The following is a 19,503-nucleotide window of genomic DNA, read 5'->3' as shown; positions in this document are numbered from 1 at the left end:
GCCAATGAAAAATTGTTTTGCTCACTAAAAGAGTGTTCATGCAAGTATCTTTTATTTTATTAAAAATATCCAGGCTTCAATTATCTGTAAATTTAGTTGCTATTATGAAATTCAAATATTCATATGATATCAAGATATTAACAAATCTTATGAGACATAGTAGCAACAAGTTAAATTATCTGTCCATTACATTGACCTTCAAGGCCTTGAAAACATGCTAACATATGTGAACTGTTATGTAACCTTACATGAGAAGGTAAATCAATAAAAAAGTTTATCAAATGCTCTTATTCTAATTCTTGCAAAGAAATATTTTATTGTTAACACATTGATATGGATTATATTGTATAGTTTATTTGTTACATAGTGTGTCCATAACATGCTTGTATAATTTATCTCTATACCAGGAGGGAACAATCTGCAAAATGCAATTTCATCCACTTTCCTCCTCCCCAACTCTGCTCTCTGAAATGAAGCCACTGATAGATTTCCATGTCTGGATGAACCGAGTAGGAGTTTTTACTCAACATTTAGTTGCATAAATTTAGATTTTAAATATTCATTATGCTTTAGGATACATTTTAATGTAACTATTGTATAGTGAATATTTTATCTGGATAAATAAACATAATTAGGACAAATAAATCATAAATAATTTTATTTACATTTTGAGTAGATTTTTCCTCTGTTGCATTTTCAGATGTTACATATTACACAGAATTAAAGTTATTAAAAATTCAAACTGCATCAAGAGTTTATGACTATCATCTATACCTGCTAAACTACTTGGACTCAGTCTAAACTTATTAAATCCTTTTGAAAAAAATAATGCCAGCTAACTATAGTACTTGTGCTTGCATTAATCTCAGTATTTCACATTCATTACTCACCTAATTCTATGTCTAAGTATTCTGACATGTTTTATTCTCATTTTTCACAGATGAAAAAAACTGAAGCATAGAGGGGTTAAATAAACCCAAGATAACCAGTTTTTAAATGGAAGATCCATATTTTGAACTCAGGCAGTTTGTCTCAACCCTTTTAACCATATCACTATTCTACTTCTCTGAAGAAAAAATATATTTCCATCTTTATTCAGAAAAGTAAATGTGCTGAATAATTCCATAATTAAAAAAAAATTTGTCCTTTTTAAATATGCCAAAAATCAAAATCAAATAAGTAAATCTAACTTTCTCATAGTAAAAGTGGAATCACAGTTATACTTCTAATACTCAGCTTTATTATAAGAATAGCACATATACCAAGTTAAAGTAACTCTTTCCAGGAGAAATTTAGACTTTGGGTCCAGCTAGGCAAGTTACCCATCTGAAATTTCAGTTTACAACCAGTGATATTTTAAAGTTCCTCTTCAACCAATTTAACTGTGGAAGGAAATTTTGATAATCTTAGTTTTCTAAGATGGTTCATTTTAGTAGTCCAACTGGATAATCTGCCCCATGGGGTCATTTTTAATATGTTAGAGCATCATAGCATTCAGTACAAAGTTCTCAATTTAATAGTTCACTTATCTTCATTATAACAAGTCAGAAGGTAAAGTAATAACTTCAGAGGCATGAAACTGTAAGAACTTGTCAGAGGCAATTGTTACTGACATTTTCAAATAGTCTTTTGGAAGATTTAAGGGCATAGTGTATTTTTTCTTTTTTCTTTTTTCTTTTTTTTTTTAAAGACTTTTAGAGAAATTTATCTCCAAAATCTGTTTCACTGCTGTGAAATTTTCTGTTAAACCATTTATACATTTTAAAGTTCAAAGTGATGGTCATTTTACCATCTATGAAAAATATGACCTTTCTACTTTTGTCAACTATCACTTCCTCAGAACTTAGGTTGAAATCTTAAGTTTCAGCTTAAGGTCTGATGTTATATAAGGCACACTGACCTTGAATTATGAAATTTAATTCTCTTATGTACTTATTTATTCTTGATATAAATATTGGTATCTTATGTTATCAAAAGTTTGGAAGCAATGATTAAGTTGTTGCAATTCAAAACACAGAATATCTAGCCTAAAATTTCATTTGACATGATAATAAAGGAAATGATTAAAAAGGTATAATTTGGGGAGTTCCCTTCATAGTTCAGCAGTTAAAAAACCTCACTAGGATCCATGAGGATGTGGGTTCAATCCCTGGCCTCACTCAGTGGGTTAAGGATCCAGAGCTGCCCTGAGCTGTGGTGTAGGTCACAGACATTGCTCAGATCCCGTGTGGCTGTGGCATAGGCTGACAGCTGTAGCTCTGATTCTGCTCCTAGCCTGGGAACTTCCATATGTCACAGGTGTAGCCCTAAAAAGCCAAAAAAAAAAAAGGTATAATTTTTCTTAGATTTAGCTACAGATTGATGAGAAAACCACTCTGTACATACTGGAGTGTGTATGATGTATTGTGTTTGAGAGATGATAATATTTAGGGAGATAAAAAAAAATAAAAGAGTAGATAGTGTAGTCCAGAGATTAGAGATTTAGACATTTATGATTTCCAGGTAGGTGCAGAAATGAAGGAAAAAGAACCAGGCTAGACTGGAGCATACTGAAGAAATGTACCCATTTAAATGTAGTGGCTCTAGCTATTTGTTGACCTGCATGAAAGTAGATTCGCTATAGCCAAATCTTCCTAAATTTTGAGAGGTATGACATTCAGATTATGAAAAAGTCTCCATGTTTAATCACCAGCACTAATCCAAACATTTAAAAATTCTCAGTGAGGAGTTCCCTCACAGCTCAGTAGGTTAAGGATCTGGTGTTGTTATTGCTGTGGCTCGAGTTGCTGCTATGGCATGGGTTTGATCCTTGGCCCAGGAATTTCTGCATGCTGGGGCAGGGGGGGAGCCAAAGATTAATGATAAAATAATAAAAATTAAAACAATTCTCAGTGAATCAATCAAGACATATGTGCTGATCAGACCTAGGTCCAAGAAAACAGTGATACAAGATGACCCATTGTAGGTGGCAGATAAGAACTTGTAAAACAGAACCACCATTAGATACAAAGTCTAAGTAAAGGGAATCACCAAAATATTTCACCTAAAGGAGGACTACATATTGAAGCTTAAAGGAAATGAAAATTCAAACTTCCAAGAAGGAAAGTGAGCATTTTATTTCAGAGTAGCTCCCTTGCCTACTAATATTTTTTTTTTAATCAAATTTCTTCCAGAATGATAGAATCACATTGATTCCTTGGTCCCTGCCTTGCCATAGCACAGCATTGAAACAGCAGGCATGTTACAAATTTATTAAAGCAAAAGTACATTTTCAGAGAGAGAGAGAGCACCCTGTGAGTAAAAGGGGGCCCACCTCGCTTTACGGTTATTTTTATATCCCGATGCTGCTGACCTGAGTGGGGACCAGATTTCACCCACCCCACGCCCACTAATTTTTCCTGCCCTGGCTCCCTGTTTATAAAGGCTGAGTGTTATTTGATTTCTGTATGAGGCATATTTGGTTTTCTGTTTGGTCTAGGGCAGGATACCTTATTTACATGGGGCACAGGTTATATAAGAGGCAGGGTGAGGAATGGGCAACATTCCTTCCCTCACAGGGAGTATGCAGGCAAGGTTGCTCAAGGTGGGGGAAGGGGAATTGCAATGAGACATGGCCAGAGCCTTTTGCATTTAATCTTCTTGAAGGAGACTTAAGCCTATAACATTTTCAATTATACTAATATTTATTTCTTAAACTCTTCTGAGGTGTAGTTTTCAGTTTCTTTAAGGAAAGTTTACTAATCATACATTAAATGAGCCTCATTACTTTATAATCAATAACATGATTTATCATTTTCAATGCAGTGAAAATAGCCATTATTGGACACATACCATTTAGCAAACTCTTTACTTGATACGGAAATTTTAGCAAAGAAAAAAATGTACTGGTCTGCTAGATCTAATTGCAGAGTAGGAAACTGACAAGGAAATAATAATTTTAAAAATGTTTGTCCCATGGTTAGTATAGTAGTAGTGTGATGTATAGACTTACATGAGATTTTAACAGAAAGGAAAAAAAGTCATCAGAGTAGGATGAAAGTGATAGAGCCATCAGCAAATATAATGTGAAAATGCACAAAGAAGCATGAATGGAATTTTCATGATAATTTGAAGAGAGACATCAGCTTGGAAAGGGAAAAAGTTCCTCTGGGGAGTAAAGAAGGAAATGGTGGGATACACAGGCCATGGTGTAGACATTTGGTAGTGATTAAATTGTTCTTGAACTTTAGTATCTGTTTGAATTTTCAACTGATAGAAAATAATATGGATAGGGTAACAACATGTCTGTAGAAGACATATGATTTCTCTAATTTCTAAAGATAATCTAACAAACAACTAACACACAACCACGTACACCCACATACCCACACACATATACACAAGAGCTAGATGATTTTCTCAAAATGAAAAGAAAGGAATTCTATTTACACATGTACATTATTCATTACCCTTTATATCTGTAAGAGTGGGTGAAAGGGATGCTGTCAGGGAGGAAGAAATTTTCCTCTGCCCTACTATGTTCTTCTGGCTGGTTTGAGAGTTGGTTGAAATAAGATGGGTTAATCTAACACAAGTTCAATAACATATGTACATGACAGAGACCCAGGAAAACTGAGTGGCTCACCAAAGTGGCTGATCTCACCTGAAATACCACCTTCAGCTAAAGACAAAAGAGCATTTGGGGGTAGTGGTTTGGGATTTCAAAAGTGAGGAAGGCAATTTACTGGAGATGGAAAAGCAAATATTTGGTAAGCAAATGTTTGCTGGCTCCTGCAGAGACAATAAGACACAGCGTAGACTCTGATCTCTAGGCCATGCCTAGAGTTTCTCCACCACACCTGCCCGTGTTCTGTGCAGGTATCTCTAGTGATAACTCTATTTCATTCTGAAGCCTTCTATGTAATTTTCGGTTTTTTGGGTTTTTTTTGTTTGTTTGTTTTTTTCAGGTTAGTTTAGAGGTAGTTCTGAATTTCTTCCTGAGTCTTTTGAGCCTTGATTGTCTTTAGCTTGAAACAGTCTACAGATCAAAGAGACATTTTGGGGTGGCAGGTTTTGTTCCTCCTCAATGGTATAGTATAAGTCAACAAAGACAGTTATTAAAAAGAAGTTTTGAGGGGCTGAAAAAGGAAATGGTGTTCATTTGTGGTCTCTTGTTTTCCAAACCTATTATGCCACTGCACAATAATAGAAGCAAATCAGAAAAGTGTATTTTCGGTTTTTCAGTTTATTGTCCCAAGAACAGCAGTATCATCCTACAACTCTGTAAACTTAAGGACTCTCTTCTTCAGTTGCAGAGGGCAAGAAGAATCATCACTTTAATCCTATACTCATAATACATTTTTATATAATGCTAATTAGTTTTGAAGTGATTGATTCAAATCTACAACAGACATCTAAACTTCTAAGAAAAAAATGCCTGAAAATATTATCTGATTTCTATATATTTATCATATATATGTATATATATATGTATGTGTATATATATATATATATACATATATATATATATATAATTTTAGCCAGCTTATAAAAAGATAATATCATTGCCCTGAGATTTTGGGAATTAATTCACTTAGTAAGCATGAGCAACATATGAGTCAAGCTGATTCATTTTTGAGCAAAATCTCAGACTTGCAAATATTCTCAATTTTGACATTTTGTGAAGAACCACTAGCTTCTCCACTCTCTTTGCTCCTTTACTACAAAAACATTTAATACATTTTTACCCCACTAATTTAAATTCATTAAGAGGAAAATAATTTCAATGGCACATCTCAGAAAGACCAAATCATGATTATACTGCTATAATCTAGGCAAACCATTGTTTCTTAAATGTGATTATTTTCCCATAGCCTCATCTAGAATTCTGAATATTTGTTCAAAATAACATTTAAACCTAGGATAGGATAGAATTTTAAAAGCCCATGTAGCTAGTATGTTTTTTCTTTGATTAGATATGTATTTACTGCTCTTGTTTTAAGATTAGACCAGAGGAAGAAAGCAGAATTACGTACATATTAGGTTCATTTATTTGAGTAAAAAATAAACATTTGATGAGAGGCTATGTCACCAGCATATGTAGGTGACAAAAACAGGTTGTGTAGAAAATGACTTTATGGTAAATAATATATTTTTCTCAAAACAAGGCCATGTATAAACTATAAAACAAGACATATGATACCCACTGGGAACGTATTCTGAGTCAGCCATTATTGTCTCATTAACCTTAATTTCTTACCTAAGAAATCTCCATGTTCCTTATAAAAAACCGTTTTGTATTCTACATCAGTATGTTCTGTATAGTTTAAGATTTTAAGAAAAAGTAAGCTCGTAATAACTTTGATGCTTAGTAGGAAATGGGTTAACATTTTTTTTTCACCAAGAATATGACAAACAAACAAGCATAAATACTTATTGTATTCAGATGATTAGAAAGATCACCATTAAAAATGTAATAATGTAAAGTTCATTGCCAAAAGGACGTGGTGATAATAATAAGTCCTATTATGTTTTGCTCTATGGCCACAATCTACTTTCACTAATATGCTTATTCTGGAATTTTATAAAATCCCATTTTTTCATACATATTTTTATTTTATCCATTTATTTCAATTTGCTTTCCTAGTCTGAGGATGCATTTAATATAATATTTTTCCTACATTATCTTGTTTTATAGCTTTATTTTCTCCTTTCTTTGAAAAGCATCTCTAAATGTCTTATGCATGATCTTTTGCAGGCAGATAATGTATGAAATGACTACAAAGAGTTCAGTTGAGGCTATTCAGCATACCTCCTCTCTTCTTTATCACATTGACTCTATTTTCTCTCTATACTAAACTAGATGGCAGAACCTCTCAGCATCCATCCTCCACAGTCTACTTTATTCCCAAGGCAGGAGCATTGGGAGGATATATGTATCTCTCCCTTTGGACAAAATATGCAAAAAAGCAGAAAGACTATAGATTAAAAAGAAAAGTAAGTCCTACTTATAAAAATGCCTTCATTTCTTGCAAATATCTAGTTACCAGTTCCAAGGCTTCCAAATATATATTGCTCATGAGCTAACTAAACACACAGTTCCCTTTGTTCCTAGCAGAATAGACTTGCTCAGATGAGAAGGAAAGTGTTAAGAGGTTTAGATTTGATTAAGCTGTTAATTGTCAAGTAAGTCTCAATGAGTTCTTTCTTTCCAGTACTTTATGGCAAGGCTGTTTGAAGGACTGATGTAGATTTGTCATGAGACATGGAGAAACCAGAGCCAAGAAATTAAAGTTATAAACTCTAATCTGACATCAAGGAATTTAGGGAGAAGAGGGAAGAAAGCCATTTTTTGAGGTCCATTTTTGCTAAAGGTACAAAGGCTACACCAAGACAAATTTTAGAGAGAACTGACAAAATGGAGAGTACAGATAGTGTCAATTAATATAGCCTCTGTAGGAGAAAATGGACATTTTCTTGTTGTTTTCTTTTTTCTCAAACAACAGGCTTTGCTTTTTCTGACTTTGAATCTGTAGACTGTTTTACAAACCCAAAGATAACGTAGAGAGGTGTGAATTGTTTTTTGACCGAAGTACCTTCTGTGGTCTGTCAGGAGAGGGAAAGCTCTGCAGAGCTTTCCCTCTGGATACTGAATTAGCATGTTGATCATATAAAGAAGTATGAACAGCAAAATCTGACCTGATCAAGTGGAAAAGAAGAGCTAGGCATACAGTAAACATTATTTTTCATATTTTCAACAATGCTGTAAGGTAGAAAGTTCTTTAGTTTCTGTTTGTTGTTTCTTTTAAATTTCCATCTGAAAATGAGGATCAATTACATGCTTGATGTCGTATAACTTAGAAGTGTATAGCTGGAATTCACACCCCTGCCTGTATAATTCTAAAATGTTTTCTCTCCAATATGCCTCAAAATCAAAACTAAGGGTCTGTTTAGAAAAACTTTATTTATGTAGAAAGAAATAGAAAATGGTTTTATTCCCTTATCAATTATTTATCAGTATCAATTATTTATCATGCACCAGACTCTGGGTTAGGTGCTGGAAACAGGCAAATAGGACAGAGTAGCTGCCTTAAGTGGGGTTAATAAGAAAGTTTTATCCTTATGACAGGTCCTCAGAATGGATTTTTTGAAAATATATTATTCTACACCTGAGGAAAATATGGTTCAGAGAGGCTTAATAACTTACTCAAAGTCAAAATGGAATAAAACCTAAAATTATGACTGAACTTATTAAAAAAATATGAGAAAAATCTCACTTGAAAGGGACTTGAAAAAGAAAAATGATGATTGGTCATCTCTATATGATTAATTAATCATATAACATAATTTACTATCTTATGTGTTTTGTGTAGATACTATTTTATTATAACTTTTAATCTTCTTGTAAGGTCCTCTCCTATATTTATTTTCCCTCTTCCTCATTCCTTCATTTTCCTTTTTTTTGGGGGGGGTATTATTTGTGGTTTTCTTTAATTTTGTTTATCTTTCTTCTAAGTCCTAATTCAAGTTACTTCATTAACAGATAATGATTCTTTTGGAATAAAACAAAAGGAAGTACAGAATCTGAGAAAGAAAAAAGTAACTTGTCATTTTTACCACATAACTAAATATTTTCCTATTCAAGAAATTTATGAACTGATTTAAAAATATCTGGAGTTGGAAAAGCCCTAAATAAAAGAAAATTCTAATGATGTGATGAGCTCTTTCATTTAGAAAATAAGGTTTTTTTTAACCTACTCTGATTTTCAGATATCCATTTGCTATTGAAGAATTGTAGAAAAAAAGATTACAAAAAACATTTTGAATGTATTGCTATGCTTTGATATATTTTAGGGTTTAACAAACTAAACACTAATAATTTAATATCTAGATATTTTATAAATAATTCTTTACTCTTTTTTCTATTATTCTGATAAATATCTTTTAAATATACCATTATTTTGCTTTTGAAAAACATAATTTAAATTTACTTTCCTTAAATATTTAAATAGGCTTAGAAATTTTTTTTTATAATTTTTACTTTTAAAAAGATTCAATAGGTAAAAATATTTATCATAGAAATATAGAATAGATAAATGAGTTTGAGATAAAAAGGGAAACATTAAACTTTTAATCAATGTCTTTTTATTCATATATTTCTGTTTTCCATATATTTTTGATATTTATTTATATAAAATTATACTTTAAAGCTTTAATATAGTTTATGCAACTATATATACTTGTGTGTGCTTTACATCTTTATTTTCTTTGTATCTTTTATTTATATACATATATACTTTTTGACTGTACAACATGGCGACCCGGTTACACTTACATGTATACATTCTTTTTTCTCACATTACATGCTCCATCATAAGTGACTAGGCAGAGTCCCCAGCGCTACACAGCAGGATCCCATTGCTAATCCATCCCAAAGGCAACATTCTGCATGTATTTACCCCAAGCTCCTCATCCCTCCTACTCCCTCCTCTTCCCCCTTGGCAACCATAAGTCTACTCTCCAAGTCCATGATTTTCTTTTCTTTGGAAAGGTCCATTTGTGCCCTATATTAGATTCCAGATTTAAGTGATATCATATGGTATTTGTCTTTCTCTTTCTGACTTCCTTCACTCAGTATGAGAGTCTCTAGTTCCATCCATGTTGCTGCAAATGGCATTATTTTGTTTCTTTTTATGTCTGAGTAGTATTCCATTGTGTGTGTGTGTGTATGTGTGTGTGTGTACCACATCATCCTAATCCAATCATCTATTGATGGACATTTGGGTTGTTTCCATGTCTTGGCTATTGTGAATAGTGCTGCAATGAACATGTGGGTGCATGTGTCTTTTTCAAGGAAAGTTTTGTCTGGATATATGCCCAAGAGTGGGATTTCTGGGTCTTATGGTAGTTCTATGTATAGATTTCTAAGGTACCTCCATACTGTTCTCCATAGTGGTTGTACCAGCTTACATTCTCACCAACAGTTCAGGTTTCCCTTGCAAATCAATGAACTAGAACACACCCTCACACCATACACCAAAATAAACTCAAAATGGCTGAAAGACTTAAATATAAGAAAAGACACCATCAAACTCCTGGAAGAGAACATAGGCAAGACATTCTCTCACATCAACCTCACAAATGTTTTCTTATGTCAGTCTCCCAAAGCAGCAGAAATAAAAGCAAAAATAAACCAATGGGACCTCATCAAACTGACAAGCTTTTGCACAGCAAAGGAAACCAAAAAGAAAACAAAAAGACAACTTACAGAATGGGAGAAAATAGTTTCAAATGAGGCAACTGACAAGGGCCTAATCTCTATAATATAGAAACAACTTATACAACTCAAAAGCAAAAAGCCAACAACCCAATAGAAAAATGGGCAAAAGACCTGAATACACATTTCTCCAAGGAAGATATACAGATGGCCACCAAGCACATGAAAAAAATACTCAACATCCCTGATTATTAGAGAAATGCAAATCAAAACTACTATGAGATACCACTTCACACCAGTCAGGATGGCTAAATACTTTATATTTTTAAATTTTCATATAAATAAATACTTCATATTTTTAAATTTTCATATAAAAATGTGGTCAATAAAATTCTTAATCTTCCTGCTTGGGGGAACCTGAAATATGCTGACAGTTGGTGAGATAAACAGGCAATAGTCAACTTTTTTTTTATGTACTTTCTTAGAAGACCATAAAGAAATATAATTTTATTTTCTTAATATGGGTCATGAATAAAATTGTGGTTATTTAAAAATTCTGGTAGAGAACACAGCTTTGTAAATGAGTAATAGTTAACCACCATATGACATATAAATATATATATATATACACACACATACGCACACACATATATATGTATATATCTCCTTTGATGTAATTAGAAGAAAACTTACATAGATACTTGATCCTGATTTTGTTATTAGCTACCTTTCTGGAATTGGATTTACTTTCTTCTATAAAAAGAGGAATTTATTCATGTGAACACTGAGGTGTTTCTTACAACCCCAAGATAATACACTTGTGTGATAATATCTTGTTTACTATGTCGTCATTCTGAAATAGTTAAAAGTGAAAAAATTCACTACATGGGTGGTAGTAAAAGAAATTGTAAGAGATTTGCAGAAAACCACCATTTTGTTAAGTGTGCTCAGTAACAAAAAACATTTACTTCCAAAATAAATATTTCCATGTTACTTCTGTTAGTAAATTATTACAAATTTTGCATGTGACCATAAGGAAACCTCTCATATGTAAAAGTATCTAGTATATACCTTTTCAAATCTTAATTTATTTCTTAAACAAGGTATTTTCAGATATAAGTTCTATTCCAAATGCTAAAAGTAGGCAGTATTAAATATATAAAAAGTGAAATACATCACAAAAGTTTGGACAATTTAATAAGTTAAATAACAGTATTAATATGCATTTTGAAATAAATACAGATGAATAATTTGCTTCTTTATGTAAAACAACTTTTTTATTATAAGTGGTTTATAACAGTATATTACTTTCAAGTGTACAACACAGTGATTCAGTATTTTTATAGATTATAGTCTACTTAAAGTTATTTTAAAATACTGGCTACATTTGCACTGCTATATGATATGTCCATGTATCTTATTTATTTTATTTTTTTATTTATTTACTTTTTATTTTATTTTATTTTATTTTTAATTACTCCAATGAATTTATCACATCTGTAATTGTATAATGATCATCACAATCCAGTTTCACAGGATTTCCATCCCACAGCCCAAGCACATCCTCCCACCCCCCAAACTGTCTCCTCCAGAGACCATAAGTTTTTCAATGTCTGTGAGTCAGCATCTGTTCTGCAAAGAAGTTCCGTCTGTTCTTTTTCAGATTCCACATGACAGTGAAAGCATTTGATGTTGGTGTCTCATTGTATGGCTGACTTCACTTAGCATGATAATTTCTAGGGCCATCCATGTTGCAAAAAATGTTGGTATTTCATTCTTTTTAATGGCTGAGTAATATTCCATTGTGTATATGTACCACATCTTCTGGATCCACTCCTCTGTCAATGGACATTTAGGTTGTTTCCATGTTTTGGCTATTGTAAATAGTGCTGCAATGAACATTGGAGTACATGTGTCTTTGCAGGTTGTGGTTTTCTCTTGATAGATGCCCAGGAGTGGGATTGCTGGCAAGAATATACAATGGAGAAAGGACAGCTTGTTCAATAAGAGGTGCTGGGAAAACTGGACAGCCACATGAAAAGAATGAAATTAGACCACTCCCTAACACCATACACAAAAATAAACTCCAAATGGATTAAAGACCTAGATAGAAGACCAGACAATATAAAACTCTTAGAGGAAAACATAGGCCAAACACTCTCTGACATAAACGACAGCAATATCTTCTCAGATCCACCTCTCAGAGTATTGACAACAAAAACAAAAATAAACAAATGGGACCTAATCAAACTTCAAAATTTCTGCACAGCAAAGGAAACCCTAAACAACACAAAAAGACAACCCACAGAATGGGAGAAAATCTTTGCAAGTGAATCGACCAACAAGGGATTAATCTCCAAAATTTACAAACAACTTCTGCAGCTCCATACCAAAAAAACAAACAACCACATCAAAAAATGGGCAGAAGATCTAAACAGACAATTCTCCAAAGAAGACATACAGATGGCTGAGAGATACATGAAAAGAAGTTCAACATCACTCATTATTAGAGAGATTCAAATCAAAACCACAATGAAGTACCATCTTATACCAGCCAGAATGGCCATCATCCAAAAGTCTACAAACAATGCGTGCTGGAGAGGGTGTGGAGAAAAAGGAACACTAGTACACTGTTGGTGGGATTGTATATTGGTGCAACCACTGTGGAAAGCAGTATGGAGATTCCTCAGAAAACTAAACATAGAACTACCATTTGATCTTATTTATTTTATACGTAGTAGTTTGTACCTCTTATCCCTACTCCCGTCTTGTCTCTTCCTCTTCCCATTAGTAACCACTGTTTATTCTCTGTATTTGTGAGTGTGTTACTATTTGGTTATATTCATTCATTTGTTTTAATTTTTAGGATTCTTATGTAAGTGATGATATACTGCATTTTTTTATGATTTTTTTTTCCATTATAGCTGGTTTACAATGTTCTGTCAATTTTCTGCTGTAGAGCAAGGTGACACAGTCACATATACACATATACATTCCTTTTGTTCACATTATCATGCTACATCATAAGTGACTAGATATAGTTCACAGTGCTATACAGAAAGGGTCTCCTTGCTTATCCATTCCAAAATCAATAGTTTGCATCTATTAACCCCAAATTCCCAGTCTGTCCAGCTCCCCCCACCTCCCTCTTGGCAACCACAAGTCTGTTCTCCATGTCCATGATTTTCTTTTCTGTGGAAAGGTTCATTTGTACCATATATTAGATTCCAGATATCAATGATATCATAAGGTATTTATATTTCTCTTTCTGCCTTACCTCACTTAGTATGAAAGTCACTGGTTCCATCCATGTTGCTGCAAAAGCAACATTATGTCATTCTTTTTTATGGCTGAGTAGTATTCCATTGTGTATATATACCACATCTTCCTAATCCATTCATCTTCTGATGGACATTTAGGTTGTTTCCATTCTTGGCTATTGTGAATAGTGCTGCAGTGAACATGTGGATGCATGTGTCTTTTTCAAGGAAAGTTTTGTCCAGATATATGCCCTAGAGTGGGATTGCTGATCATATGGTAGTTCTATATATAGTTTTCTGAGATACCTGTTTTCCATAGTGGTTGTACCAATTTACATTCCTACCAACAGTGCAGAAGAGTTCCCTTTTCTCCACACTCCCTCCAGCATTTGTTATTTGTGGACTTATTAATGATGGCCATTCTGACTGGTGTGGTATGGTACCTCATAGTAGTTTTGATTTGCATTTCTCTAATAGTCAGTGATGTTGAGTGTTTTTTCATGTGCTTGTTGGTCATCTGTATATCTTCTTTGGAGAAATGTCTTTTCAGGTCTTTTGTCCATTTTTCATTTGGGTTGTTGGCTTTTTTGCTGTTGAGTTGTACAAGTTGCTTGTATATTCTAGAGAATGAGCCCTTGTCAGTTGCATCATTTGAAACTATTTTCTCCCATTCTGTAAGTTGCCTTTTTGTTCTTTTTATGGTTTCCTTTGCTGTGCAAAAGCTTGTCAGTTTGATGAGGTCCCATTGGTTTATTTTTGCTTTTATTTCTGTTGCCTTGGGAGACTGACCTGAGAAAACATTCATAAGGTTGATGTCAGAGAATGATTTGCCTATGTTCTCTTGTAGGAGTTTTATGGTGTCTTGTTTTACTTTTTTTTTTGCTTTTTAGGGCCACACCTGTGGCATATGGAGGTTCCCAGTCTAGGGGACTAATCGGAGCTGCAGCTTCCAGTGTACACCATAGTCACAGCAATGCAGGATCTGAGCCCCATCTGAGACCTACACCTGAGCTTATGGCAATGATCGATTCTTAACCCACTGAGTGAGGTCAGGAATCAAACCTGCAACCTTATGCTTCTTAGTCAGATTTGTTTCCACTTCTCCACAATGGGAAATCCCTATTATTATTTTTTTTTTGATGGTGTCTTGTCTTATGTTTAATTCTTTAAGTCATTTTCGGTTTATTTTTGTGCCTGGTGTGAGGGTATGTTCCAGTTTCATTATTTACATATGGCTGTACAGTTTTCCAAGCACCACTTGCTGAACAGATTGTCTTTTTTGCATTTTTCTTTCTGTGACTTATTTCACTAAAAATAATACCCTCAAGGTCCATCCATCTTGTTGTAAGTGGTAAAATTTTATTGTTATGACTATATTCCATTATGTGTATAAATGCATAATATGCACACACACATATACATGTTTTTATAGGTACATATAAACATACGCATATATATAGATGTTTATGTATATCACATCTTTTTCATTTATTCATCTGTTGATAGGTACTTAGATTACTTCACTATCTTGGCTATGAATAAATACTACTACTATGAACATGGAGGTGTATATATCCTTTTGATTACTGTTTTCATTTTCTTCAGATATATACCCCACTGTGAAATTGCTGGATTATATGGTAGTTCTTTTATTTTTTGAAGAACTTCATATTGTTTTCTATAATAACTACAGCAATTTACCTTCCCACCGTCATTGTTCTAGGGTCCCCTTTTCTTCACATCCTCACTAATGTGTGTCATTTATTGTCTTCTTCTTTTTTTTTTTTTTTCTTTCTACCTAACTGGTTTTGACCTGCTCTCTCAAACAGCCTATTCACATATTCACAGCTGGTTTTATTTTATTTTATTAATTACTCAATGAATTTTATTACATTTAATGTTGTACAACTATCATCACAACCAAATTTTATAGCATTTCCATCCCAAACCCCCAGCCCAACCCTTTAGCCCCCAACCTGTCTCCTTTGGAAACCATAAGTTTTTCAAAGTCTGCAAGTCAGTATCTGTTCTGCAAAGAAGTTCATTGTTTCCTTTTTATATAGTCTACATATATGTGATAGCATATGATGTTGGTGTCTCACTGTCTGACTAACTTTACTTAGCATGATAATGTCTATGTCCATCCATGTTGCTGCATATGCCATTATTTCTTTCTTTTTAATGGCTGAGAAATACTCCATTGTGTATATGTAACATATTTTCTTCATCCACTCCACTGTCAATGGATATTTAGGTTGTTTCCATATCTTGGCTATTGTATATAGTGCTGCAATGAACATTGGAGTACATGTATCTTATTTATTTATTTATTTATTTATGTTTTCATGTATCTTTTTGAGTCATGGTTTTCTCTGGATAGGTGCCCGGGAGTAGGATTACTGGATCAAATGGTAATTCTGTTTTTATTTTTCTTAGGATTCTCCATAGTGTTTTCCATAGTGGTTGCACCAATTTACATTCGCACCAACAGTGTAATAGGGTTCCCTTTTCTCCACACCTTCTCTAGCATTTATTGCTTGTAGACTTTTTGATGATGGCCATTCTGGCCAGTGTAAGGTCATATCGCATAGTCATTTTGATTTGCATTTCTATAATAATTATTGATGTTGAACATCTTTTCATGTGTTTTATGGCCATCTGTATGTCTTCTTTGGAGAACTATCTGTTTAGATCTTTTTTTTTTATTTCCCCAATACATTATTTTTTTTTTCTGCTGCACAGCATGGTGACCCAGTTACACATACATTTATACATTCTTTTTTCTCACATTATCATGCTCCATCATAAGTGACTAGACAGAGTTCCCAGTGCTACACAGCAGGATCCCATTGCTAATCAGTTCCAAAGGCCATAGTCTGCATATATTAACCCCAAGATCCCAAGATCTTTTGCCCATTTTTTGGTGGCATTGTTCATTTTTTGGGTATTGACCTGCAGGAGGTGTTTATAAATTTTGGAGATTTATCCCATGTCAGTCGCTTTATTTGCAAATATTTTCTCCCATTCTGTGGGTTATATTTTTGTTTAGAGTTTCCTTTGCTGTTCAGAAACTTTTCATTTGTTGTCTTCTTGCTAATAGCCATTCTGACAGATGTACCATGATATCTCATTGTGATGTTGATTTGCATTTCCCTTATGATTAGTGATACTTAGCATTTTTCATGTGCCTGTTGGCCATCTGTATAGATGTCTTCTTTGGAAAAAAAAATCTCTGTTCAGGTTTTCTTTCCATTTTTGACCCAGATTGTTTATTTGCCTTTTTTTAAATTTATTTTTTATTGTTATTTCCCTGAACAAACTTTTTTTTTCCCACTGTACAGAATGGGGACCCAGTTACACATACATGTATACATTCTTTTTTCTCCCATTGTCGTGCTATATTGCAAGTATGTAGACATAGTTCTCAGTGTTACACAGCAGGGTCTCATTGTAAATCCATTCCAAGAGCAATAGTTTGCATCTGTTAATCTCAAACTCCCAATCCCTCCCACTTCCTCCCCCTCCCCCGGGCAGCCACAAGTCTAATCTCCAAGTCTATGATTTTCTTTTCTGTGGTAAGTTTCATTTGTGCTGTATATTAGATACCAGATATGAGTGATATCATATGGCATTTGTCTTTCTCTTTCTGACTTCCTTCACTCAGGATGAGAGTCTCTAGGTCCATCCATGTTGCTGCAGATGGCATTATTTGTTCTTTTTTATGGCTGAGTAGTATTCCATTGTGTATATATACCACATCTTCCTAATCCAATCATCCATTGATGGACATTTGGCTTGTTTCCATATCTTGGCTATTGTGAATAGTGCTGCAATGAACATGTAGGTACATGTGTTTTTTTAAGAAAAGTTTTGTCTGGATATATGCCCAAGGATGGGATTGCTGGACCATATGGTAGTTCTATGTATAGATTTCTAAGATACCTCCATGCTATTCTCCATAGTGGATATACCAGCTTACATTCCCACCCACAGTGCAGGAGGTTCCCTATTCTCCACACCCCCTCCAGTACTTTTTATTTGTGGACTTGTTAATGATGGCCATTCTGACTGGTGTGAGGTGGTATCTCATGGTAGATTTGATTTACATTTCTCTACTAATCAGGGATGTTGAGCATTTTTTCATGTGCTTGTTGGCCATCTATATATCTTTCTTGGAGAAATGTCTATTCAAGTGTTTTGCCCATTTTTCCATTGGTTCATTGGCTTTTTTGCTGTTGAGTTGTATAAGTTGCTTATATATTCTAGAGATTAAGGCCTTGTCCATTGCATCATTTGAAATTATTTTCTCCCATTCTGTAAGTTGTCTTTTTGGTTTGTTTTGCTGTGCAAAAGCTTGTCATTTTGATTAGGTCCCACTGGTTTTCTTTTGCTTTTATTTCTGTTGCCTTGGGAGACTGACCTGAGAAAATATTCATAAGGTTGATGTCAGAGAATGTTTTGCCTATGTTCTCTTCTAGAAGTTTGATGGTGTCTTGTCTTATATTTGAGTATTTAAGCCATTTTGAGTTTATGTTTGTGCATGGTGTGAGGGTGTGTTCCAGTTTCATTGCTTTGCATGCAGCTGTCCAGGTTTCCCAGCAATGCTTGCTGAATAGACTTTCTTTTTCCCATTTTATGTTCTTGCCTCCCTTGTCAAAGATTAATTGGCCATAGGTGTCAGGGTTTATTTCTGGGTTCTCTATTCTGTTCCATTGGTCTGTATGTCTATTTTGGTACCAGTATCACACTGTCTTGATGACTATGGCTTTGTAATATCGCCTGAAGTCTGGAAGAGTTATGCCTCCTGCTTGGTTTTTGTTTCTCAGGATTGCTTTGGCAATTCTGGGTCTTTTGTTGTTCCATATAAATTTTTGGGTTGTTTGTTCTAGTTCTGTGAAAAATATCCTGGGTAGTTTGATATGGATTGCATTGAATCTGTATATTGATATTGAGTTGTGGGAGCTGATTATATATTGTGGATATTAGTCCCTTATCAGTCATACCATTTTCAGATATTTTCTTCTATTTAGTAGAGTCTTTTTTTTTTGTCTATGATTTCTTCGATGTACAGAAACTTTTAAGTAATTTTTAAATAAACTTTTTTTTTTTTAATTTTTGCTCTTTTTCCCTTAACCTGAAGAGACTGATCCAAAAATATTTTTTTTTGCTACAACATGTCAAAGATTGTTCTTCTTAAATTTTCTTTTAGGAGCTTTCTGGTTTCTTGTGTTATAGTTATGTCTTTAACCTCTTTTGAGTTGATTTTTGTATATGGTTTTAAAAAATATTGTTTTCATTATTTTATATGTAGCTGTCCAATTTTCCCAGTACCATTTATTGAATAAATTTTCTCTTCTCCATTGTATATTCTTGCCTTTTTGTCATAGATTAATTAATCTTAAATGCATGGGTTTGTTTCTGGGCTCTCTGTTCTGTTCTATTGATATATGGGCCTATTTTTGTGCCAGTATCTTACTGTTTGATTATTGTGACTTTGTAATATAGTCTGAAGTCATGGAGTGTATTATCTCCAGCTTTGTTCTCTTTCTTAAGTTTGCTTCAGCTAGTCGGGCTCTTTTGTGACTCCATGTAAATTTTTGGATTATTTGTGCTAGTTCTGTGAAAACTGTCATGAGTATTTTGATAGGAATTACATTAAATCTTAGCTTTGGGTAGTATAGATATTTTAACAATATTTATACTTCCAATCCCGGAATGTGGGATGTCTTTTCATTTCTCTTTATAATCTTAAATTTCCTTCAGAATTGTTTTGTAGCTTTCAGAGTATAGTTCTTTCACTTCTTTGGTTAATTCTATTCCTATATATTATTCTTTTAATGCATTTTGGAGCTGGATTGTTTTCTTGCTTTCTCTTTCTGATAGTTGTTTTATTGGTGTACAAAAAGCAACAGATTTATGTATATTAATCTTGTAACCTGCATCTATTTTTTTTTTTTTTTTTGTATACTGGGTCTCTTTGGGTTTATCTTGTTTGGGGTGCTCTGTGATTCCTAAATCTGGAAATCATTTTCCTTCTTAAGCTTTGAG

Source organism: Sus scrofa, chromosome 15 (assembly GCF_054392235.1).
Source record: "Sus scrofa isolate SSC_HxYL_T2T_F1_AM1 chromosome 15, Sscrofa_HxYL_maternal_Yorkshire_Landrace_v2.0, whole genome shotgun sequence".
NCBI lineage: Eukaryota > Metazoa > Chordata > Mammalia > Artiodactyla > Suidae > Sus > Sus scrofa.
The sequence above is the reverse complement of the archived record's forward strand: the minus strand, read 5'-3'. Positions refer to the sequence as shown.